The following is a 23,782-nucleotide window of genomic DNA, read 5'->3' as shown; positions in this document are numbered from 1 at the left end:
AAGTGACTCGTTTTCCTCCTCAGTGCATTCTGACTGACTGTCTTCCTGATTAAATTTATCGGGTCCAGAGTACCCCTACCCATCAATCATTATGGGGAATTGCTTTATTAAATTGTTTAAATAATTGTTTTTGTCTCCTAGGAAAAGTATAGAACCCCCCCCCCCCTTTTACACGAAGGACATTTCCATATAAATTTGTGTAACTTTAGATTAAGTTCTGTGTGATAGTAGAGATTCAGAAGTTGATTGAGACTGTGAAGTTTGTCCTTGAGGTAGTGAAGTTCCTGAGGAAATAGATGCAATAATTTGTGTTGTGTTTATTGAGGAGGTAGTTTCAGAGGAATGTCTTGATTGAAAATGTGGTGTGGTTATAGTGTCAGGTGAAGAAACTCCTCGTATTTGCTGTTCAGATGAATAAGGAGGTGGCAATATTGGTGCAGTAGCAATAATGATATTTTCATCCTTTGAGGACTCACCCTGTTTTATTTGTAATTTTTGTAACACTATAAGGGGATATAACCCATAATCTGTAGTTTTCTGATGGCTAGATCACTGAATAAGGTTAACAGTTTTATTGCTAACTTTTAACTGAGTTTTTAGTTTTGCTGTATTGTGTTTTAAACTTCCAACTATTGATTCCTTTTCTCTGGCTTTTGATTCTACTTGCCATGCATTAAAAGCTGACCAGCAGCTTGCAGGTATTTTATTACCTTTTTCTCTTAATCTCCTTTTCAGATTGGTTAAAATGTCTTTATCAAAGCTTCACATAAGGGGAAAAGCTAGATTATCATTGTTTTTTGTTAATTTGTTCCACCTTTCTATATACCTGCAACTCTCCCTGCTGCAATGATGGAAGACATATCTTGCTGGTGTGCCCTGTTCTGGTACTTTTATAATACTATATTTTGCTCCCATTCTTGACAAATAAATAGATTTTGGAAAGCAATATATACTTACTTTCCTACATAATACCTTTTTGTATTTTATTTGTAATAAGTCTCACTTTCATGCCTCTAGTCATTCACACAAATGTGCAGACTTCTTTGTTTTGCAAAACCCACTCTCACACATCTAAAACCTACCTCTTGTGAAATAAATTTTGCAAGGAACCCACTCACATTCCCATTCATACTCTACAGGTACAAATTTCTTATTTGCAATATCCCACTCTTATGCTCAGTAATATAGTATTTCATTTGTAAGGAATCCCACTCTCACTCTGTTATTTAATAATAGCTAGCTGATAGGTTCAGTGCAAACTTCACCCCCTTATTGCCCCCAAAGTCCCAGCCATCATCCACTATACTTGTCCCACACCTCACATCTCCATAGAGTAAGTTTTAAAGGGTCTATCCAAGGCAAAGAACACAGCCTTCATGGGACCTGATAGTATCCCAAGCTGTATTCTGCAGCATCTCCCAGCAAGAACTAGCTTCGCCACTGAGCACCCTATTCGACCACAGCCTAATTACAGGCTTCATGCCAGCAGAGTGGAGAACCACCATTGTCATCCCCTTGCACAAAGGTGGTGCCACTACCGACCCAGAAATTATCACCCCATTCCTTTGACAAGTCTGATCTGTAAAGCCATGGAGTGTATTATTATGGATCTCATAAACAAGGACATAGGCAATCTCCAAGCACTTGGCCCCACCCAATTCAGATACATCAGTGGCAGACCTTGCCTATTGATCTTAGTTGACTTCTTTGAGACTGTCACCAAGGCCCTGGATGAGGGAAAGTCAGTACATACAGCTTACCTTGACCTGGTCAAGGCCTTTGACACAATCCCCCACTTGGTCATCATCAAAAAGCTAACACAACTTGGTGTTAATCCCTATTTAGTCAGATGGGTGGCCAACTGGCTCACAGATAGGACCCACAAGTTCAAAATAGCTGCTGCCACTTCTGACAGCAGACTTGTCACTAGTGGTGTCCCCCAGGGATTTGTCCTAGGACCCCTACTGTTTGGCATCTACTTCTCAGAGGTCCAGGCAAAGACAAAGAGCCTGTGGCTGATTAAGTCTGTGGATGACTGTAAGCTGGGTGCTCTCACTGACTCCCCAAAGGATGTTAATGTACTGCAAGAGGGTCTCACAGCTACAAATAACTGCTGCCAAAGTCATGGCCTTAAGTTAAATGTAAATAAATGTATTATCATACCATTTGGAAAAAAACACAGTCCCTGCTGATTACCACATCAACGGTAACCCCATAAGCATACAACCTGTGGTGAGAGACCTGGGTACTCTAGTTGACAGCAATCTCACATTTGACCATCACATGGCAGCGGTGGTCAGAAAAGCATTTTACTTGCTTCATCTCATAAGTAAAGGGATTGCATCCAGAAAAAAGGAAGTTATTACCTCTCTGTACCCCTCCCTTATTAGACCTATAATTGAGTATAACACCCCGTTTGGTATGTACCTCTCCAAACACTTGCACCAACTGGAAAGGCCACAGAAATACCTCACAAAGAGAATACATGGCCTCCAACACCTGTTCTATGTGGACAGGCTTAAATCACTATCACTATACTTGGTATCATACAAATCACTCAGAGGTGATCTGTGTCTTGCCTACAAGGCAGTAATGGACACTGTCCTACTAGAGAGGGGCCATATCCATAAGTCTAACTCCTTGTGCATTACCCACTTGATAGGCCTAAATCTAATATGCATCAACAAAACCTGCTGCCATGTCTCTGGAATAGACTTCCCATACATGTCAAACAGAGTACCTTGCTGACCCTCTTCAAGTGCAACCTTGATGAGTGGATGGGAAACTACAAATGTGTCCCAGGGGTTCCACCTTTGTCCCTCATTGACAGGAGTGACAGGTGCTGACTGATGTTTCTTTTTTGGTGATAAACTCTTGGCTAGGCTTGTAAGGGCCTCAGAGCCATTAACCCAGTAACCTCCTATGATCCTGTGATCCTATATAAAGGCAAAGTTAAATTTAAAGAGGAAAGAAAAAAAAGTCTTAACTTTTCAGGAGTCTGTTCTGTAGGGAACAATTTTTTTGGTTAATTCATACAGTAGAAAGTCTGTCAAGACTAATATTGGTGCAACTTTGTGAATTAATACTCCCAACCAGTAGACAGGAAACTGTCATACGGCCCAGAGTGTTTATCCACAATACAACCCCGATTTACTCAAATTAATTGAGCCAGTTTATCACAGCATCACACTAAAGAAATAAAACATTAATTAAATAATTAAACAATATTTTAATAGTGTTTCAAAATGTATTATAACACACGTGTGTGGAGACCCAGCAATTATAGGTGTGCCTCCCTGAACTAATAAACTCAGATCAATTTATAGAATTTCAGAACAGAATTAATAACATTTATCAAACAGACCACTGTCACCAACCAATCAGAGTTAATACAATTCAGTACTTCTATTCATTAGGACATTATTATGTTTCACTATATTAATTACATATAGTTAACATCATCTACAGGAACCTAGTCATCATTTTCCTTAAAAATAGAATTATAATTGTTACATACATAACTTTCTCATGAGAGAAGAGGAAAATTACTGATCAAGCATAATACTGATACCTTGTTGGTTACATAAATGGAAATTGCTCAGTAAGTCATTGTGAACAATGAAGCAGATACATTTGTATATTTGCTGTATTTCATACATTTCTGGACATGCACAGTTATGTTGTTTATTGCTTAAAAGAATCTGCTGACATGGTTAAAAGTTTAGTCATGTGCACTGACCGCATACTCGCTTCCTCTTTCTCTTACATGCACAGATCATTCTACATTATATGTTTCAACTTTCTTGTTATTTATTTATTTTTTTTTTTTCCCCTCACAAGTTCTGTCTGCATGTCTAAGTGAAGTGTCATGTGGGTTCCCAGGTATGCGTCTTGGTCGAACATAAAAGGCTGAAAATGTAAAATATCGAAGTGGCTGTTAAGTGAATTCTTTCCCTGGGAAAGAATTTGCTTGGCCACTTTGGTACTTTGCCCTTTTCAGCACTGTAGTGTGGTCTCGGAGTTGGTATATTTAAGTAGGCGGGGTGTGGGGAGGGAAGCCCCCCACTTAATGTAATGTTTGAAATTGTTTTTTATTTTTTTTGTTGTTGGAACAGAGATTTTTTTTTTCCCTTGGAAAAAAATTACTGTTCTGACACTTCAACATTGTAAACTTTTGCTTACATAGGGTCGATTAAACACCGTTCACTTTTTTAAGAGTTTGGTGATCTAATATAGACCCAAAAATTACATGCTTTGCTCAAGTCAGTTAGCATGACCATGGCTGTAGCTTGCCACATCATACAAGCAGCTTGCACATTTAACCACAAACATACTTAATCAGAACTATCCACCCTACCCTTAGGGACAAAACATTTTCCTGTGTATTCACTAGTAGCTATGAGAAGATTTTTAAATACATTTGAAGAAAGGAAATTAGTTAGTAATTTGCAGGGTTGGTACTATGATGGAGAGGTTTGGGAACCATAAGTACTCTGGCAAAAATTATCTCATCAGAGGAAACACTGCTCTTCACAATGGTCCACAATGAAATTAAACAAGGGTGTTGATATTTCCTTCTTGATGCATTTGCAAAAGTCCAAATAGAAGGCATTTAGACTAGGTGACTTTCCACTAAGAAGAGAATTAATGACTGAGATAACTTTACAGAAGGTGATGGGCTGGCCAAACCTACTTTTTTCAACTACCAAATACTTAGGGATATGCATCCCACAGAAAAGCCTTTTGATATTCCTCACACTGTGTTTTACTTCTAACCGTGAACAGTATTTATATCTTCTAACCGTGAACAGTATTTATATCTTGAGGATTCTTGATCTGTCTATTCATTTCTCTAACCACCATCATGGTCATTTCTTTGAAATGCCTTTTGCACTCCTATGCTAAAAATTTTGATATATACTATTCCTATGCCCAGTTAAATAATCAGCATCTATCCCACTTAGCTGTGATGTTCACATGTAAAAACTGCCTGTTGGCATGCAGTCCATTTGCATATAGGTTCATAGGTTCATAGGTTCATACTAGGCTATCTGCCCGAGGGCATTTACAAGCCTAGCCCATAGTTTTGTGGCTTACGCCACCTCTTTAGTATGGGGAACTATACCCATTATTTTGCTGTGCCTCTGTTGAGCAGTGACACTGAGGTAATCCCTGGGGTATATCTGTGATCTCCCATCCATTGGTCAAGATTTCTCTTGAACAAGGCCAGCGAGGTGCTCTGCCTCACATATACCGGGATTTTATTCCACAGCATAGGGAGTCTTTGGGTGATGAATCTATCCCTCCAGCACGTCCGATTAATAGCCGTGTCGAGGTTTAAGTCTCCCACCCTTGTGGCTCTGACGGATCTAGATTTTTTGAGGTGAAGCATATTCATCAAATCTGGGTTTGACATGGCCTTGTATGTTAGGCAAAGGTCACCTCTGAGCAAGCGGTGGCGACTGAATAGAGCTGGAGTCCTTTCAGTCGGGCAGCATAGGACAGATGTTTGAGACCCTTTATCCTTTTGGTGAGGAACTTTTGTGGCCTCTCCAGCTGCTGCAAGTGTCGGGTCAGATACATTCCGAATGGGGCATTGTACTCAATCATTGGTCTGATGAGTGATGAGTATAGGGAGACTATGACCTCCCTTGATCTAGATGAGAATCCCTTCATGATAAGGTGGGCAATGTAGAAGGTCTTCCTAACTACTTTAGCTACATGGGTGTCGAATGACAGACTACTATCAACCTGGGTCCCCAGGTCCCTGATAACTTCTTCTGTGCTCAGTGGATTGCCACCTATTTGGTAGCTAGGGGTAACCTTGTTTTTCCCGAAGGGTATGACTATGCATTTTTTGGCATTTAACTTTAGGCCATGGCTCTGGCACCAGTTATCCGTTTCTGTGAGACCCTTCTGAAGGATATCTGTGTCAGATGTGTTTTCTACTATGGCGCCCAGTTTGCAGTCATCTGCAAACTTTGTCAGCCATAAACCTCCTGTGTTTGCTTGTACTTCGGAAAAGTAGATGCCAAACAAGAGAGGGCCCAGGATATTTTTTTCTTTTTCTCAATTTACATTTCACAGCTTTGTTGCCTTTATTATTTTGCAGACTTTGCTCTTAATGGAACATTATTTTATTTATTTATTTTACATTTGGTTACTGGGAAAGTCTTATTAGGCCAACCCTTTTTAGCAGAGGCCTTGGGGAGAAATGCTCCACAGAAAATGAAAACACATTACAGAAATAACAAATACATTGTAAATAAGCAGGCATTATAACAAAGCAGTAATTGAATACCAATAGTAAAAAGAATAATTGCAATTACAATATTAAAAAAGCCTTAAGTAGGTTACAATGAGTAAAGTGTTCTTGAAAAACAAGGAGTACGTTTATAGAAGTAGATTCAGTAGTGGAGAAAAACAAGTAACAATTTGGATGCATGATAGTACATAACATTTGAGAAAAGAAATGCTGACATCCTACAGAAAGGCCTCAATGGAGACCAGCGACTGGTGTCAGAACCATGGCCTTACGTTCAATGCCAAAAAATGTGTCTTCATCCCCTTTGGGAAAAACCTGATTCCCTTGAATTACCACATTGATGGTAGTCCACTGAACACAGAAGGTGTTATAAGAGATCTGGGAACACAAGTTGACAGCAACCTCTCTTTTGACCACCACGTTGCCACTGTGGTCAGAAAGTCCTTCTATATGGCACATCTCATTACTAAGGGTTTTGCATCCTGGAAGAAAGAGGTCATTGTCTCTCTCTACTCTTCCCTCATTAGGCCAGTCATCAAGTACAACACCCCATTTGGCATGTACCACACTAGACACCTGCAACTACTGGAGAGGCCGCAAAAGTACCACACAAAGAGGATACTAGGCCTTAAACACTTGTACTATATGGACAGACTCAAAAAACTCCAACTATTCTCTGTCTCATATCGCCTACTTAGAGGCGATCTCTGCTTGCCTTTCAAAGCCATGTCTTATCCAGCTCTGTTAGAAATGCAATATTTAAAGAAATCCCAATCCCTCCGCACCACACACTCCAGAGACCTCAACCTCATTAACACAATCAACAGAACATGCTGGAGGTACAGGTTCATATCTCAGAGACTGCCCATGCTATAGAATAGACTTCTCATACATGTCAAGCTGAGCACCTCACTGGCCCTCTTCAAGAGAAATCTTGATGAGTTCATGGAAAATAGAAAATTCACCCCGGGGATCACTCCAGTGGCTCTACTCGACAGCGGCACTAGGAACTAAGGTTAGGTGGCACAATGCCAAGGTAAACCTATGGGCTAGGCTTGTATAGGCTCCAGGGCCATTAGCCTAGTACACACCTATGAACCTATGAACCAATGATCAATAATTGCTGAATATTATGCTATTGTTGGAACAACAAGAGAACAAAGTAAGAGTAAGACATATATTAGGAATGCACCAAAAACAGCTGATTATTGATCCTGTTTTCCAAGCCTGTATATGACTTATTTTGCAGTTATTATTTAGTCACTAAAATGTGCAATGAATACAGGGAGAGCTAGGTGGTAGATGAAGAGCTGAAAAATTAATAGATATACTATGGATTAAGAGGGACATGGAAATAGTGGGGTTGTTTAATAGAGGTGGAAGAATATGCTTATTATCATCAATTATAATTCAGTTTCTACACTGCACTTTAAACATCCCCCATCTGACTTTTGCATGATTAGATTTATTTGTTTTTTTATCCCAATACTCCCAGACCAAGTCATTCAACTTTCTCTGAAATGTTTCATTATGGAGTAAAAGCAGGTCTAATGTCCATTATTTTGACAGCCATTTGGCAGTAGAAAAATGCTCAGTTTAGCATGGTCCAATATTCCTGCTTTATGTATACTACTTTCCTTCACCCACAGTGTATACCGTCTACTCACCAACTACATGTCCAGTCTACTGTCTACCCCTCCTAGGTTTAGTCATTTACTACTGAAAAATGAGTCCTCCAAATATCAGCAAAGTCAAGATCCTGTATGACTCTCCTTGGTCTCACATCATCTTGGGCAACATACAGGTTCGGAATAGTATGCTATCCACCCAGGGGTCAAGTGCTACATAAAAATCTCATCTACTGGAATCATCCCTTGGAAAGGCGGCAAATACTCTACAACCTAAATCTAGTTCCATAAGTGGGGTAACATCATGCTAATTAGGCCCATACAAGTTGATCAATAATATCTGCCAAATTGATCCCTGATTGGAAGTATTAACCATCTCCACATACTATCCCTATACACCTTCTCAATTATCCAACCCTGAGACTTCTGCAATAGAATAACATTTCCCCTTTTAGTTGGTGTAGCACATGAAATGTACCATAGTCCAGGCCACTTTGAAAATATTACAGCTTCCTGCTTCTGCTTGACTTTAATCTCTTGTAGCAGAATGAAGTGAAACTCATCTTTAATAATGTTTGATATAATAACCTCAGCTTGCCAAGGTGATGACATTACCTTAATATTCCAACTTATTCCCTTTAATTCTGCTTCAGTCTTACTTTAGCACCTCAAAACATCCTGATTTTCACCATTGTAGCAAAACCTAAACTGCTTATGCAAGTTTATAAACACCACTGACTCTTTTGCCAAACCAGTGGAGCTAGGTACTGATTACTGATTGAGAGAAAAAAAATAAGACAAATGTCTTGGTATAAGATCAAAAGTTGTCTTTTTTAGACTCCTCCCATGTGTAAAGCAACAGTATCATATAGGTTCATATGTTAGTACTAGGCTAAATGCCCTTGTGGGCCATTTTAGGCCTAGACAATTACCCCATGAGAGAATCAAACCCTGCACCTTGTGTCTGTAAGGTAAACACCGTAACCATTATGCCATCCTCCCACAAATGCCACATAATGAACTGCTCATTCTATTAAAGAACATTTAGCAGGTATAAGATATAAAATAACTTAATATTAGCGTACTTTCCTTCCATCAATTAATTTAAACTAGGTTTGCAATTCCTACACTGGGCCTAACCAATCATGTTGCTCTAAACATAAATATGTTTGCTGATTTATTGCTTGAGCCACTATTAGACAGCTAATGTGTCATCCCATGAGCCTTTGATGGTGGGTAACTCTTCAATTTGAGTGCCTCACTGTGAAAAAGAGAATTCCATGACATCTTCATTGGTGGGAGACATCTCCATATTGATAGCATCTATTATTAACAAGGTTCATCATGAGGTGTAATCAATTGTCCTGGTGGAGTCTTCAACCCATCTTTGCCCTTCTTTACATAGGGAGTTTTGCTGGTTGACCCATTCAGCGAGCAATGCCATTTCTTAGCATTTTTATTTTCTGAAGTGGTAGTTTTTACTGCTTCCACACAGGTCCCTTTATGTTGCTTGGACAGAAATAGTTACACTTCTACAGGTTAATTGAAGTCACCTGCATATTTCCATTTGCTAAAAATAATATGGTAGGATATATTAGTTGGACATGATAGCCAATCATTCTGCAATGATGCAGATACAGCATTAATGCTTTTTTTAAGTAAAAGTGATGTACTAATATTAGGGGAAGCACACAATAAATGCTCATAAATTTTTAATTTTTTTCCCAGTCCCTAGGCATTTTACAAAATCACCTCACAGTAAATAAAAGTCCAATCACTTTATAATGTTATGCTGGAAAACGTGTGTCACCTTAGTTTGGGTAATATCTTGTGCACCTACTCTCTAATCAGAAGTGTTTTACCCTGTGATCCTAGCCAATACCATCCTGATGAACTTTATTTGTTCAGGGCCTTCCAATTGCTCAGGCAGTACAATGAGCCTTATATCATTCTGTCTGGCTTGTTTCTCTGGGTCCTCTAATTTAGACTTCAGCTTTAAGGTATGAGAAAAGAGAGCTTGAATTCCTTGGGTGTAGTTCACCACAATGTCCCACAGTTGTTGTAGTTCTCCTTGATGTTGTTGCAACTGGTCCTAAATAGTTTACAGCTGTATTCCGTGATGAGCAGAAACAGTTTTTACCTGTTGGATATCCACTAATGCACTTTGCATAATATCTGATAAAGCTACAACAGATAAATAGCTGGACCATACTTCTTCCAGGACTGTTGAAGAGTCTGTCTTCATCTTCCTCTGCCTTTTCAGGTTTTCTCTTGAGCATGACCTCTCCTAACTCATTTAAATTGGCCTACCCACAATACTTTATTGCTTTGGTCAGTCTCACCTGCTCAGCTCTTTCAGACCACTATAGTTTATATTAGGGAAGGCTCATAAAGTTGTTTAAGCTTTCTATCTTGCCTTACATCCACACAGGAAAGAACCTTATGTGATTCTACATGTTGGTGCATGGTGTGCACCTATGCGTGCCCCTTGCATATTTATTTTTTACCTTCTACCTCTGTGCATAGCAAGATCAGTTTCAAAATTTTAACATTCAAAGACGTAAACTTTACTAATAATTTTAGTACTCTGACTTATAAGAAGCTAGTAATATTAAACAAAATTCACTGTGCAGAACTGAAATGTTCATGCGCTTGGCAACAGTCAAACATTTTCAGAAACATGTCAGATAATGTGTGGAGCCATGATGATGAGATCGTGCATGACTATGCTGGTTTATTTACAGACATAGAATTTATGGAAGGGAATAGCAAATACAACTAAACCCTGAAGATAAACCAATGATATGTGCTCCAGATCATGCACTAGTAGCCCTCAGGAGTAGAACAGAGCAGAAACTGAAGTTAGTTTGGTTGCTATTAAAAAACTATTAGAGCCAACATGGGTGAATAATATGTCTAAAAAAATTAAGAAAAATAAATAAAAAACAGGAGTTGCATTTGTGCTGCTCTGTAAGATCTTAATAAATTGAATATAAGAAATTATATAGCATTGCTTTCATCTGCAAAAGAGTTCTGCTATAACTCTCAAATATGAGCAATGTTTTAATCTCCGCACACACTCTTACTTTCTCATTCTCACTCTTAGGTCACTCCACCTCAGAGAAAGGGCTATTACTGATAGGCAGTGTGAAGTTTTTCTTACGCTTTCATTGGAAGACTGGAAGATCAGCTGACACACTATAAAGAGATATACAAGCACCAGGGCCTTACTCATATGTGATTCCAACAAAAGTCACTTGGACAACTGATAACAGCAGCTGGCATGCAAGGATAATTGTGATGTAATATAAGGGTAATTGTGATGTAAATTGTGGTGAGCTGAGTACTTGACTGTAAGTCACTGAAGGAACCATCTCAACTAAGCCAAATGCTAAGTCCTTTACAGTACTAATTTCAGACAGAATTGTGGTAGAAAATGATTGAGGAAAATAATTTAATTTATGTTCAGTTCATATCATTGACACCTATGTAGGTACTGTTCTTTAAGGCTTCTGTTTGCTGTTTTGTCAGCAGCTGAATTGTCCAAAAAAGGCATTTCAGAAGTAATTGATGACCTAGAAAGTGTTGTAAATTTAACTTATGATCCATTAATGAGAGGGCAGACAGTAGACCATGACAAATGACTGACATAGCTAAGCTGGCATTCTTTCATCTTAAGTAAGAACAAATACACAATGATGGAATTTTTGGATGTTAAAAATTATGACATCTAGCAATTACATTTTAAAAACTTCTCATTATCAAAAACTGTTTAGCAAAAATTCAGTGCTACATGCAGGGAGTTGTCACCCCAGGCCATACCTCCTAACTTGTTGACACTGAAAATAGGTACAAAGGCTTTGGAAAAGAAGGCACATCCAGACCAAAATCTGGCTATCTATTTAGCTATTTAACTCTTCCTGCTTCCAGAAGGAGTGTGAGATACTACTCAGAAACATGTGTTTAAAAACAGAGTGACCAAAATGGCGGACAAATATAAGCGCATTATCAAAGACACAGTATTGTAAAATCTGCAGACTTTATTGAAATATATTGCAAAAGTCTATTGTTCTTGGTCATTTATGTTTGCTTCTGAAAAAGGGAGATGTAAGATGTGTGTGTCCTCTTTCTTTAAGTTATTGGTGCCACAATTATGCTGTACATATAATGCGGTTTTCTGTCTACTAGACAGCTTCAAAATTCAAGTATGATGAGGAGGGATTCAGAAAATTGTGTAAAGGGATAAATGAAGCCTACGGAAAATAAGTCACTCTGCTATCTACCACACAACATGGTTTCCGTCCACATCACAGCACTACCACAGCCCTTCTGTCCTTCACTAATCATATAAACCTTCCCAGGAATGATAACAAATGTGTATCATTTGATATGGTCTCCCACTCCATTCTACTAGACTCACTAACATCATTAACCTTCACCTCCTCTACTATAGCATGGTTCCAAAGCTACTTGTCTGACAGGCAACAATCAGTCCAGTGGAAAGGAACTCTGTCTACACAACTTCCAACCACCATAGGAGTCCCACAGGGCTCTATACTGGGCCCGCTATTGTTCTCTATTTTCACAAATAACCTCAATAGCTCTGCACAACATGCCACACTCATACAATATGTGGATGATTCAACCCTGATCTGCTCCGCCTCATCTCCCATCACCCTACATACAGTCACTCAAGATACCTTTAACTCAGTAGAAAAATGGATATCAGGTATCCAACTAATTCTAAATCCCAAAAAGAGAAAACTGCTACTATTTACCCCTAATAGATAAAAAAAAAAACTCTCCTTTACCATAACATCTAAGGACGGCACCACCATCTCCCCTTTTAACCACACCAAACTTCTGGGTGATGAAATAGACAATAATCTCCACTTTGATGTTCACATCTCATATACCATAAAACTAGTACACAAAAAGGTAAGCTCCCTATACAGGCATAAGTCCTTTCTCTCACAAAAAGCAAGAGTCACTCTTGCACAAAGCCACCTCCTCTCAACTCTATTATATGCAGCACCAATCTTTACACAAATCAGACAATGTGACCTAAACAAACTAGAATCATGCTACAATAAAATAGCCAAGTTTGCTACTAACTCAGCCTATAGAACCCATCACTGTACTGCACTAAAAGAACTAAAATGGTTTGAGCTACCACATCTACTTAACTATCACCAGCTGGGCACAGCCTACAATATTCTCAAATATCCTGAAAAAAAAAACCCTCATTATCCAACCTACTTATTGTCTATACTGCAAACTGGTACCTAAGATCTAGTGAAAAATCTCTCCTCTCCATCACCAAGGCTAACAATAATGCAGGGAAAGTGCTCCACTCCCACACTGTTGCCAGAAATTGGAACTCTCTTCCCCTATCCGTGTCCACTGCCCCCTCTACATCCATATTCAAAAACTCCCTCAAATCGCATCTTCTTAGTACCTGGGTATACCCTTGTGTCACATAACCCTACCCACACTGCTATTAACTCCCCAAACTCCTCTCTGATCACATACTGGATCTCTGATCCCCTGTAGGCTTGGTCATCTGAAAGGGTATTTTTAACTGGAGAATCTTACTTGATATATTTTCTTCTTTTACCAAGCTATAACTGACATTGGCTTTTTACCTATGTTCTATTAGCTTCTTTTACCTGGAGTATTTTATTAATTTCTTGTTATATTACTATGCTCGGTATATATGATGAAACCTGCTTTGTGTATTATGCTGGATGTACTGTAACTGACATTCCCCGGGATTCATGAAACTTGCGCCAGGTGCATGCATAGTGTAGGCGTTATAACACCAAATATGGCCGCCGAGGGATTCAGGTACGATCCAATTCCACGTGCACTACCGGCAACGCCAGATCTCTGCAGCCCCCGGCGTAGGTATGCAAATCACCCCATGTGCAGTGTTGCACAATGCAAATGAAGGCATATAGCGATTCATGACGTGGTGCAGGCGTAGCGTATGCCCACGGAAATGTAAACCAAAAAACACGGTTTACATTTTCCCAAACATAACATCGGAGCTATGGAAGAGGGCCAGACCCAGGTATCACAACATGAATATATGCCAATGGCGAAATACACAGCCAATGGCATAAGAAAAGATGCATGACACGTAAATAACAACATTTAATGTCATGTCCACAGTAACGCACAGCAGAACCGCAGGGCATGTGTACGGAAGCTGTAACATAAAGAAATAATATAAAAATGTCATAAAATTGCAAAGTAATAGAAAGCAGGATTACAGCATAACACACAATGGTAGGCATGGAACACCACAACCAAGGTGCAAGGGTTGCTAAGGGCTTGCGATAGTGTTCGGCGCGGTAACTATGAATTAGTAGTCAATGCCATGCAAATGAGGCAGATAATACTGAATCGCAAATGTCCTGCTGGAGGATGGTTGTACCATATGGTGCAGCGGTATAACACCGAGGAGTGGCTCAGAGGAGATACATGACATCAGCAGCGGGGTGTGCCACTGTAGCACTAAGCACATTGGAGCATTGCAAATCTGGCCTGTCCGTTGCTAAGCAAAGCTGCAGGATAGGGGTGGGGAGGAATCGTTTAGCTGAGAGCACACATGGTGTACGAGGATGAAAATGTGCCCGAAACCCAGTAATCGGACGCACGCTCCGCAAACAATAGCAGAAACAGGAAGGTCAGGGGAAGAAAAGGAAATGCGGAAGTAGGGTAATTGGAGTACTAATGAGCAATCAACACCAATCAACACACGAAGGCCAATCGACGGCAGCTGACAAGTCCGCTTGCAGAAACCTGCAAAACAGGATAGGGGAGGCATGTGAATGCAAAGAAAGGAGGGGAGGTATTGGATTGCAAAGATAGGAGACCTGACACAGCAGAGCAAACCAAACCAACAGCAGACCGGCAGTAGCACACATAACGCAAGATACGCCAGGTCCAGGAAAGCACAAATGAAAGTATGCTGCAGGATGCACGCCAGAAAATGTTAGGTGCAACGTGCAGAAATGTAAAGGGAAGGTCAAGAGGTAATCCATGGCAGGCAAATGTAATTCAACACCAAAGGCACCACAATAGTAGTTCCGGCAGTAAAACACATAACTTAACCTGTAGCTACGAACGTACATACACACCCTATGACATAATCGGTGTTCACAGCACAATAGTATAAAGTGTGTAAGCACCCAACACACACCTGTGCATTCCCAAACACCGCACCATAGGTGTAAACACATGGGGAACTTTGAAAGTGTACATGTTGGGAGCTGCCATAGCTGTGATTCATCAGCATGTGTTAGAGACTGACGGTGTTGTGGAGGATGATGCCAACAACCACCGCAGGCCTCGGAGGAGAAGGAGAGTGTTCAGACCAAGGGTAACTTACCAGGGGCTACATGACCTGGAGATAGTAGAGCATTACAGGGTGGACAGGGACATCTTACAGCAAATAGTGGAGCTGTGCCGGCCATGCCTGAGAACCAGAAACAACAGAGGGGAACCCATACCAGTGGACATGAAGGTATGTGTAAGCCTGCGAATACTGGCCACAGGTAACTTTCAAAGGCCAACTGGAGATATAATGGGTATCTCACAGGCATCAGCATCCAGGGTACTACACCAGTTCCTGGATGCCATGTTACCACATGCTAATGAGCAGATATACTTCCCCAGAACTCAGGAGGAGTTGGCCAGCAATATGCGTCACTTCCACCATGTGGCACAATACCCGGAGGTACTGGGTGCGATAGACTGCACGCACATACAAATCAAGTCACCACCCAGTGAGCAGGGTATGCGCTACATAAACTGCAAGGGATTCCACTCCATCAACTGCCAGGTCGTGTGCAATGCCCAGGGCATTATCATGGATGTGTGTGCTGGCAGCCCTGGAAGCTACCATGACTCTAATATCTGGCATGCCTCACAGCTGTATCAGGTATTTGTCAGGGGGGACATCCCACATGGCAATCTAGTGGGGGATGCTGGCTATGCACTGGAGCCGTGGATGATGACTCCCATCAGAAATGCACACACACCCATGCAAGAACGCCATAATGAGGCACACGCACAAACCAGAATCATCATAGAGCGTGTGTTCGGGATGCTGAAATCATGGTTCCGGTGCTTGGATACATCTGGTGGAGCCTTGCAGTACTCTCCAGGCATGTGTGCCACATCGTCATAGTATGTGCCATGCTACATAATATGATCCTGCGGAAGCAGCTGCAGCAGGGACAAAATGGTGAAGGCCCTCATAGCCCACCGCAATTGCCAAGGCCAGTACAGGCACAGAGGGATTCAGACCATGAGCACACTGTGCCAGCCCCAGTAGGCAGACAGAGGCATGCCCAATATGCCTACGCCTTGGCAAAGAGGGAACGTATAGCACATACTATGACCATGTAGGCCCCTATGGACTGACACCTCTCCACCTGCACACACAGTAAAATGGATGGCACACAAACATGACCACCTGTAAATTGTAATGTATAGGTGGCCCAATGTGTGACTCCTACATAGGCAGCCCTCAAACATTGTAAACACAACAGCCAGTGCAACACGGAATGCCAACACCTGAACAGTACATGAGTCTTACAGCATATGGTGGTGCTGTGTGCCTGTCACGTTCCCCACCAGATATAGATATATATATATATATATATATATATATATATATATATACAGAGAGAGAGAGAGATTATATATATATATATATATATATATATATATATATATATATATATATATATATGTACACATATGCATATATATAATACAGATAGAAAGGGCAATAGAGGGATATATGGTGATATAGATGGATTCAGCGATATCCGCAAATATGATAGATAGTCCAACGACATTCATAACATCATGGAGGTAAAAATAAATAGGATACCGCCAACCATGGAATGTGTAACATACCGACATGCGTAACCACGAGGCCGAAAGACAGATAGAACACAGTACCGGAACAGTACATCCGCGAGTAATAGTATGATGATATGAAGGCACGGTTAGTCACCGCTGACGGTGTCGCGGTCCACGTAGGTACTGTGTTCAACTGTGTCTGTGAGTGCCGTAGTCTGTGTAAGTGTGCATCAAGGGTGCCGTGTGCGTTTCTGTGTGACTGTAATGTGTGTGTGTGTCCGCAACATGTGTATGTTGGTGCCAAGTCAGAGGCAGACCAGTATGGTAGGTGTGGGTATAGCTAGCTGTAGGCATACGGTATTACCTGTACCACAGTAGGAGGGACATCCCCACCCTGGGCAGGTGTGTCCTGACATAAAACAGTACAAAGGGCAAATGTCCAAGATGGTAGGACATAAATATGTCCCATATATAATGTAACAGTCGTATTTAATAGTTATGCCTGTATGTAAGAAACTTAAATGTTACATGCAATATGATAAGTATCCAAAGTCACACAACAATAGGTATGTAGTGAGGATAAAAATATGTGCTACCTGTGTACTGACCGTGGCTACGTGTTGGCCTGTAAACACCGCTTTGTGTCCCACAAGTGTCCAACAATGACCATATGATAAGGTGGCAACCCATGGCAAACAGGCTCTTTTAACAACACAACCACAATGACTGCAAATATCTGTGACAGAAATACAAGGGATAGCTGTCACCTACACATATCCACTGATATATCGCTGCAATCACAGAGGTATACAAGTAGCAAGCTCACCTGCAGACGATATAGAAACCAATTAACAACGGCCCAACGTACAATCCCGTAACATAAGTCTACTAACTGTTAGCTCTCTAATCAGGGACGGAACCCACACACATATATACGGATTATGTAGAAATGCAAGGCCCACAAACCGTATATGTTACGTACAACAACCGACATCCCCCACACTAGAAACTAAAGCAATACAAACTGTAATAGCAGCACAAACATCCAGTCAGTCAATTACATCTGCAGAACACTCAACATACCATGTGAGAGACACAATTAAAGGTGACATGCAAAATTGCAGGCGTTGTATAATGGAACAAACAGCCATGTTACAGGTATTGATTGCAATACTCCGTTATCAGACGTCGGGATGACAGGTACACCCACATTTTGAACCAAATACTCTATCTGTCACACACAATCCACGGGGGACATGAATCCAAACTATACTTGTCTACGTGCATAGCAGTTGCAGTTACTCATAACAAAACACAATACAGACCGTTTCCCCGAAGGTAGGGCAAATAGGTAATGCCCAAGTGGAGAATCCAATTATACCCCACTGTCGCCGCGTAATTGGCGAATGGAGTAGCTGCACAGCTGATATGCAAGTAATTAGTCACTCAGGAACACCAATTGGCGGGAAGAATCCACGTTTCAGGTATAGACGTATATAAGGATGACTTGCCAGACATTCAAACCGTATGCTCATACCGAAAAACAGTTGAAACACTGTGAGAAAGATAGAAACGAAACGCCAAACGACGACAAGGTATGTAGAATGCTCGATATGTAAGGTTATGTATAGCATGATCTGTATTAATTAGTTTTACTGTATGTATAGCCTGGTTTGCATTAATTAAACGTGTCCGCAATGCATAAAGTGGGGAAAGGTATTTATGTAGTGATGTCTTGCTGAGCATACTAACACTTGTAGAATATGTGCATCCAGCAGTGGGACACAAGGTACATAGCACAGACACCAGAAGGGATGCTACATGAGGCCATTAAACAGAACAATGCCAAACAACCCGCCATCTGTGGTAGGGTATGTCCAACAAGGACGTGCCATAGCAGGGGATAGTATATGTTGATCTACTGTCACAGCACGCATGTGTATGGGCAAATAACGTTAATGACATATGTAAGGTGGTCCCGCTGAGCAAGTATGCTTTGCATTATGGGATACTATGTGAAATATGTGTAATGTATCGTATTATAGGTAGATATGACAGATATTCAACACAGCATAACAGGCATATCATGCATACCACAGGTATCGTCTATTGGTATGTACAATAACAGGATACATATGGCCTATAGGTATGGGACATAGTAATAGCATGATAATCTAAATGGAAGGGCTACCAAGTAACCATGCACAAAAGACAAGTAATAGCTGCAAAGGTTTATAGTGGGGTACGATGCAGTCTGTCAAGTCCATGTGTAAGCACAACTACAATGTTCACACTAGTGGCACCTCTCCAGGGTAGTGCCCTGTGAAGAGCAGAGCCAGGTGTCACCTGCACCACTGCACAGTACAGCCACTGCAGTGATCCCAGGCCTACATGTGTCTCCCAACCACCAAGGGAGGTATCACATGAACAGTGCTACTGAGTGTCCCTGCGTGATGTACAGAGGACTTATGTTCCACAGCATGCTGAGTGTCCGGTTTGGGAATGTAACCCAGAAGCACATCCCATTCATTGTGGCGTGTGTGCACATATCCATGAGCAAGTTGCTCACAGTGGCCTCTGCTTATGTTGCGTATGAGGAGTAAATCCATCAATAATGTTGTGGACATGGGCCCTGTCTGATCAGCAGAGGTCACCCCTGAGTATGTAGTATGCAAATGTGTACAGATGTGGTGTCCATAGTGCAGGTGCATATTGAAACTGTCGGAGCTCAGTAAACATCATGGTGTGTTAATGTTGTGGCATGTAAAGCTGTAGCTGTTGTGTAAGGTGCACCCTAAATGGGATGGTGTACCCTTGAATGTGTGTAGATGTCTTGAGTTCAGAGGTACAATGGGTGCCTATGTACCAGTTACACACCCAGTACAGATAGGTGTGGCCACATAGGAGGATATCCACGCCACAGTGGCAATACGGTAACCACAGGAGTGGGTGCGACGTATGTGTGTACTGCAAACATGTACAATGTGATATGTATGTAGGGGACCACCATCCATGTGATAGTCAGTGGGTGAATGGTGTAATGCAAAGGTGATGTGCATGCACCTTGTGTCATGCAGCTTGATGCCATGATAGTCATATTATGTATCTGTCACAGCGACATCAGTATGGTTGGAGTCAGTATCAGCTGGTGGAGCAATCATGGCGCTTGGTATGTAGGGGTTCTAAAGCTAGGCAGGGAAAGTCCCCTGTGCCAGCCTGTTCCACAGGGAAGCATATACTTAACATGAGGGGCCCTTTGACTGGGGACCGTGGTATGCCAAAGTACCTGACATGTAGTAGGTACTATGGTATGCTGGCCTCACTGTGTGTCCTGTCCATGAGCCACATAGCATAACATCCTGAGACACAGGGTATGATGTGCAGGTGGATGTGCATGTTGTCAATACCAGAATGGGGAATGGTGCTGAAAGGCAATGAGAGGACAATGTAGGATGTGTGGACTCCCGTACCATCAGCAACTGCCCTGGTAACTGTATGAAAGGAGTCCACCATGTGTAGGGGCCATGCTTTGGCCTTAACAAGCCCAACCCGGGTGGCAGCAGAGGACGGGAGACCAACAATGTCTCTGAGAATGACGTCCTTGATGATGTGCCCCATAGCCATGCAGAACAGTCCAGTCAGGTGTGTAGGACTATAGTCCCAATCGTGCAATGCGGTGCCACCTGTGTGTAGTGTGATAAATGCTGCTGTGTGCCATTCAGGGTCTACAATGTCTGAAACAAGGCTATTACTGAATATGGTGGCCTAGTGGTGAGACATGTAATTCGGAGGTTGGTGGACATCACAGCCTGGGACGTTGGAAGGTGACATGGGGCCATTGCCCCAGGACACATAGAGTGTAGGTCAGTACTGTGTAGGTGTGACCACAGGGACACCACAATGTTCATGTATGGATTGCGGCCCTGTAGTGAGTGAGAGGGTGTACTGTCAGCATTGAATCCATCCTCCAGCATGTTGCCAATAATACCTGGGTCTGCAATGTTCCTGAGTGACTGTTGTATGTGACAGCAGATGTGGGTGTTGCCATCGAATACTGACATACCACCATAATGCATGGTGGTACACCCCGGAATGTGTGACAGCCATGTTTACATAGCTAGTCTTGGAGTATGTGATGAGGGACCCTGTGGCCCCACCACGGCTGACCAGTGAGCCACCCCACACATGGGAATGTACACCACTGTGCAACAGCCTACACCTGTTGTTGTACATCATATGTCCATGGAACATGACCACCAGAGTGGCGTCTGTTATCTGGTGTGTAACATCATGGCTCTGTGTGGAATAGCATGATCCATGCAGTTGTGTACATGCTAATTAAGTGCACTGGGGTATGTGTCAGCATTTGTATGTGCATTGTCCATCTGCACAGGTGTCATGATGTTAACAACCGCTGTCAGCAGACGTCTGTAGTAGGTGTAGTAGTACACATGTACTGTGTATGCTGTGATGGGTGTGTTTCCGGGATGTGGCTAACACGGTAGATTAGCATATGTTCGGAATCCACCAATGATGGGATAACCCCAGGTGTGTAACACCAGTCACATGGTGGTAGTGTTCATGCCAAGGGTAATGTAGGTCTTGGAGGTGGTGTGTATGTGTTGATCCAGCAGAGTGGAGGGTATAAATCATGGATGTGTTGGTACATGAGTGGCTATCCCAGTGAAGTGTGGGGTAGTGTCAGTCACACATCAGTAGTAGCTGAGGCCCACTGTCCACTATACCACCATAGATGGTATGTTACCCGTGGGGTATGATGTTGACTCTGTCACTTGTTACAATGTGTATAGCGGTCCCGGACACAGTTAGTTGCACGTGGAGCACCTCTGATGCATTGTGCTAAGCAACTTGCCAGGATGTGTGCAAAACATAGTGGGATATGGGAACCCCTCAGCTGTGGGTGTGCCGGTCCAGGTATGTGCCTGGAAGGTATGGTCCGTCTATAACCTGTCATTGCAGGTGTGCTCTGCAGAGCCTACAGGCAGGTCCCAGTCACTGTAGAGATGTTGGAGTGGTGCATTATAAGGTGTGCCTTGCCTGCGTGCTTCACAGGGGAGGATGCAAGCAATGTGTCACATGACCCCATGTCGCTCATGCCAGTTACCGTCCTGCCAGTGACAGTTATTGGAAACTGTGCAGGACAGGCAGTATAGAAGCAGCAACAGCCTAGCATGTGAGCTGTACTCCCAGGGCTGACAGGTGCAAGTCATCTGTGCCACAGCATTGTGTTTGACCAGGACAGTCATAGCGGACAGATACCACATGCCTGTGGAATGACAATAGGAGCATAGGCAACTGTTGCAGTGACACAGTCGGTCACTGTACAGTGGTATTGTGTCCAGACGAATGCAAAATGCTCCCCAGGGCTAGGCCCACACCCTCAGGGCTATAAGACTGGTGAGCTATTGCATGTCCCTGCACACGTAGTCTGTGAAGTGGTATCACAGGGCAGTCACACTAACATGGCGAATGACAGACATATCGTACCTGGTGAGGTGTGGCATGGGTGCATAGGTTATGTTGCAGAAGCAGTTACCCGACAGCAAGATGTAAGCGACTAATGCCTTGGGTAGCCTGCTGTGTGGAACTGCAGTGTGACACCCTACAGAGTCAGCTATGACTGGTGTGTTGTGAATGTTATAACACACTATTGGCTGTATGTGGTGGGCACACATGAGTCTGTGGGCTATAAGCTAGTGATGTTGTCTTCCATGATGGGGGCTACCTCTGGTGCCTACAGTGAGTATGGAGACATACTTCACAGGTTGTCCTCGTAGGTGTGGCCAGTGGTGTAGATTATGTGAAACTATGTGATGGGTGGGGTGTGTTGCGAATGTTACACATCCCCAAATGACTGTCAGGTGCAGTCAGGGTTGGCGACAGCATTACCCCCAGCCATAGCTGTCAGCCTCCTGTCCCCAAAATGAGGAACATTAGCCCTCATACAGTGTGACAAATGGGTGAAACGTGGAACACTTACAACTGGCTTACTAACAGGGTCAACTAGGAAGGGCATATGATGGCTAAAATAGGCTGGTCTTACGTATAAAACAGATATTCCAATGAATTAATATGATTCTCATCTATCTAGCCATGGCTAGCAGGTAAACTATGTACAACAATGAATGTGTGACAGACCCTTCCAATGCGGAACCTTGAGGAACATGCACCTTTTAGAACCCCAAATGAGGTACGTTGCCCGTAATGAGGTACACCTGAGAGCTATGGGCCCAGCACGGCTGCAGACGTGCATCCCTCACAGGCTGTAGTGCCGTATGTTGGGAAGTGAGCATTGAATGTGTACATGAGACAATTGCTCTATTGCCACATGTACGACATATCCCTCATATAGATAGGCAGTAGCACTGGTATGTGACAGTTGGACATGCCTGCATATACAACCATGTCCCACAGGATATGTGCTTTACGTGTGTACAACAGCTGTCATACCTTAAGCAAGCTGGGAAGTGTAGGACAGCCAGTGTACCTGTGGGAAATGGTGTGGAATGGGCGCTATAGTAACCAGTAGCTCATGACATGCTCACATGTTCTGAACAAGTGCCTAGCATGACCATACAATACAGATAGGGTGTTGGATAATATCAACCCACAAGAGGTGATGACAGTCATTTAGGGTGGCACCGCACTATAACCCTGCTGAGTATGGTGTGCATGTCCATTAACCATTAGCACTGTAGATGTTAGCAGTACAGATGTACAAGCTAGCACGGATATTTGATTACAAATACCTTTGCATGTCACAGGTGTGTTCCACCAGTGGCCTGTTGACAGACCCACAACTACAAAAGGTGCAAGAGTGACATGTGCACAGCACATCTGTGCCAGATACAGTAGAACAGGGTTAATGTGTTGTACCCCACCCTCATTGTAGCCATCTGTCGAACATCACAACTGTGTTGCAGTTATGGCTATGCAATGTGTACATATTATGCATTCTACAGCAACATACATGCCTCATGTTGCCATG

Source organism: Protopterus annectens, chromosome 3.part1, assembly GCF_019279795.1.
Source record: "Protopterus annectens isolate FY-2018-M chromosome 3.part1, PAN1.0, whole genome shotgun sequence".
Taxonomy (NCBI): Eukaryota; Metazoa; Chordata; order Ceratodontiformes; family Protopteridae; genus Protopterus; species Protopterus annectens.
Note: the sequence above shows the minus strand (reverse complement) of the source record.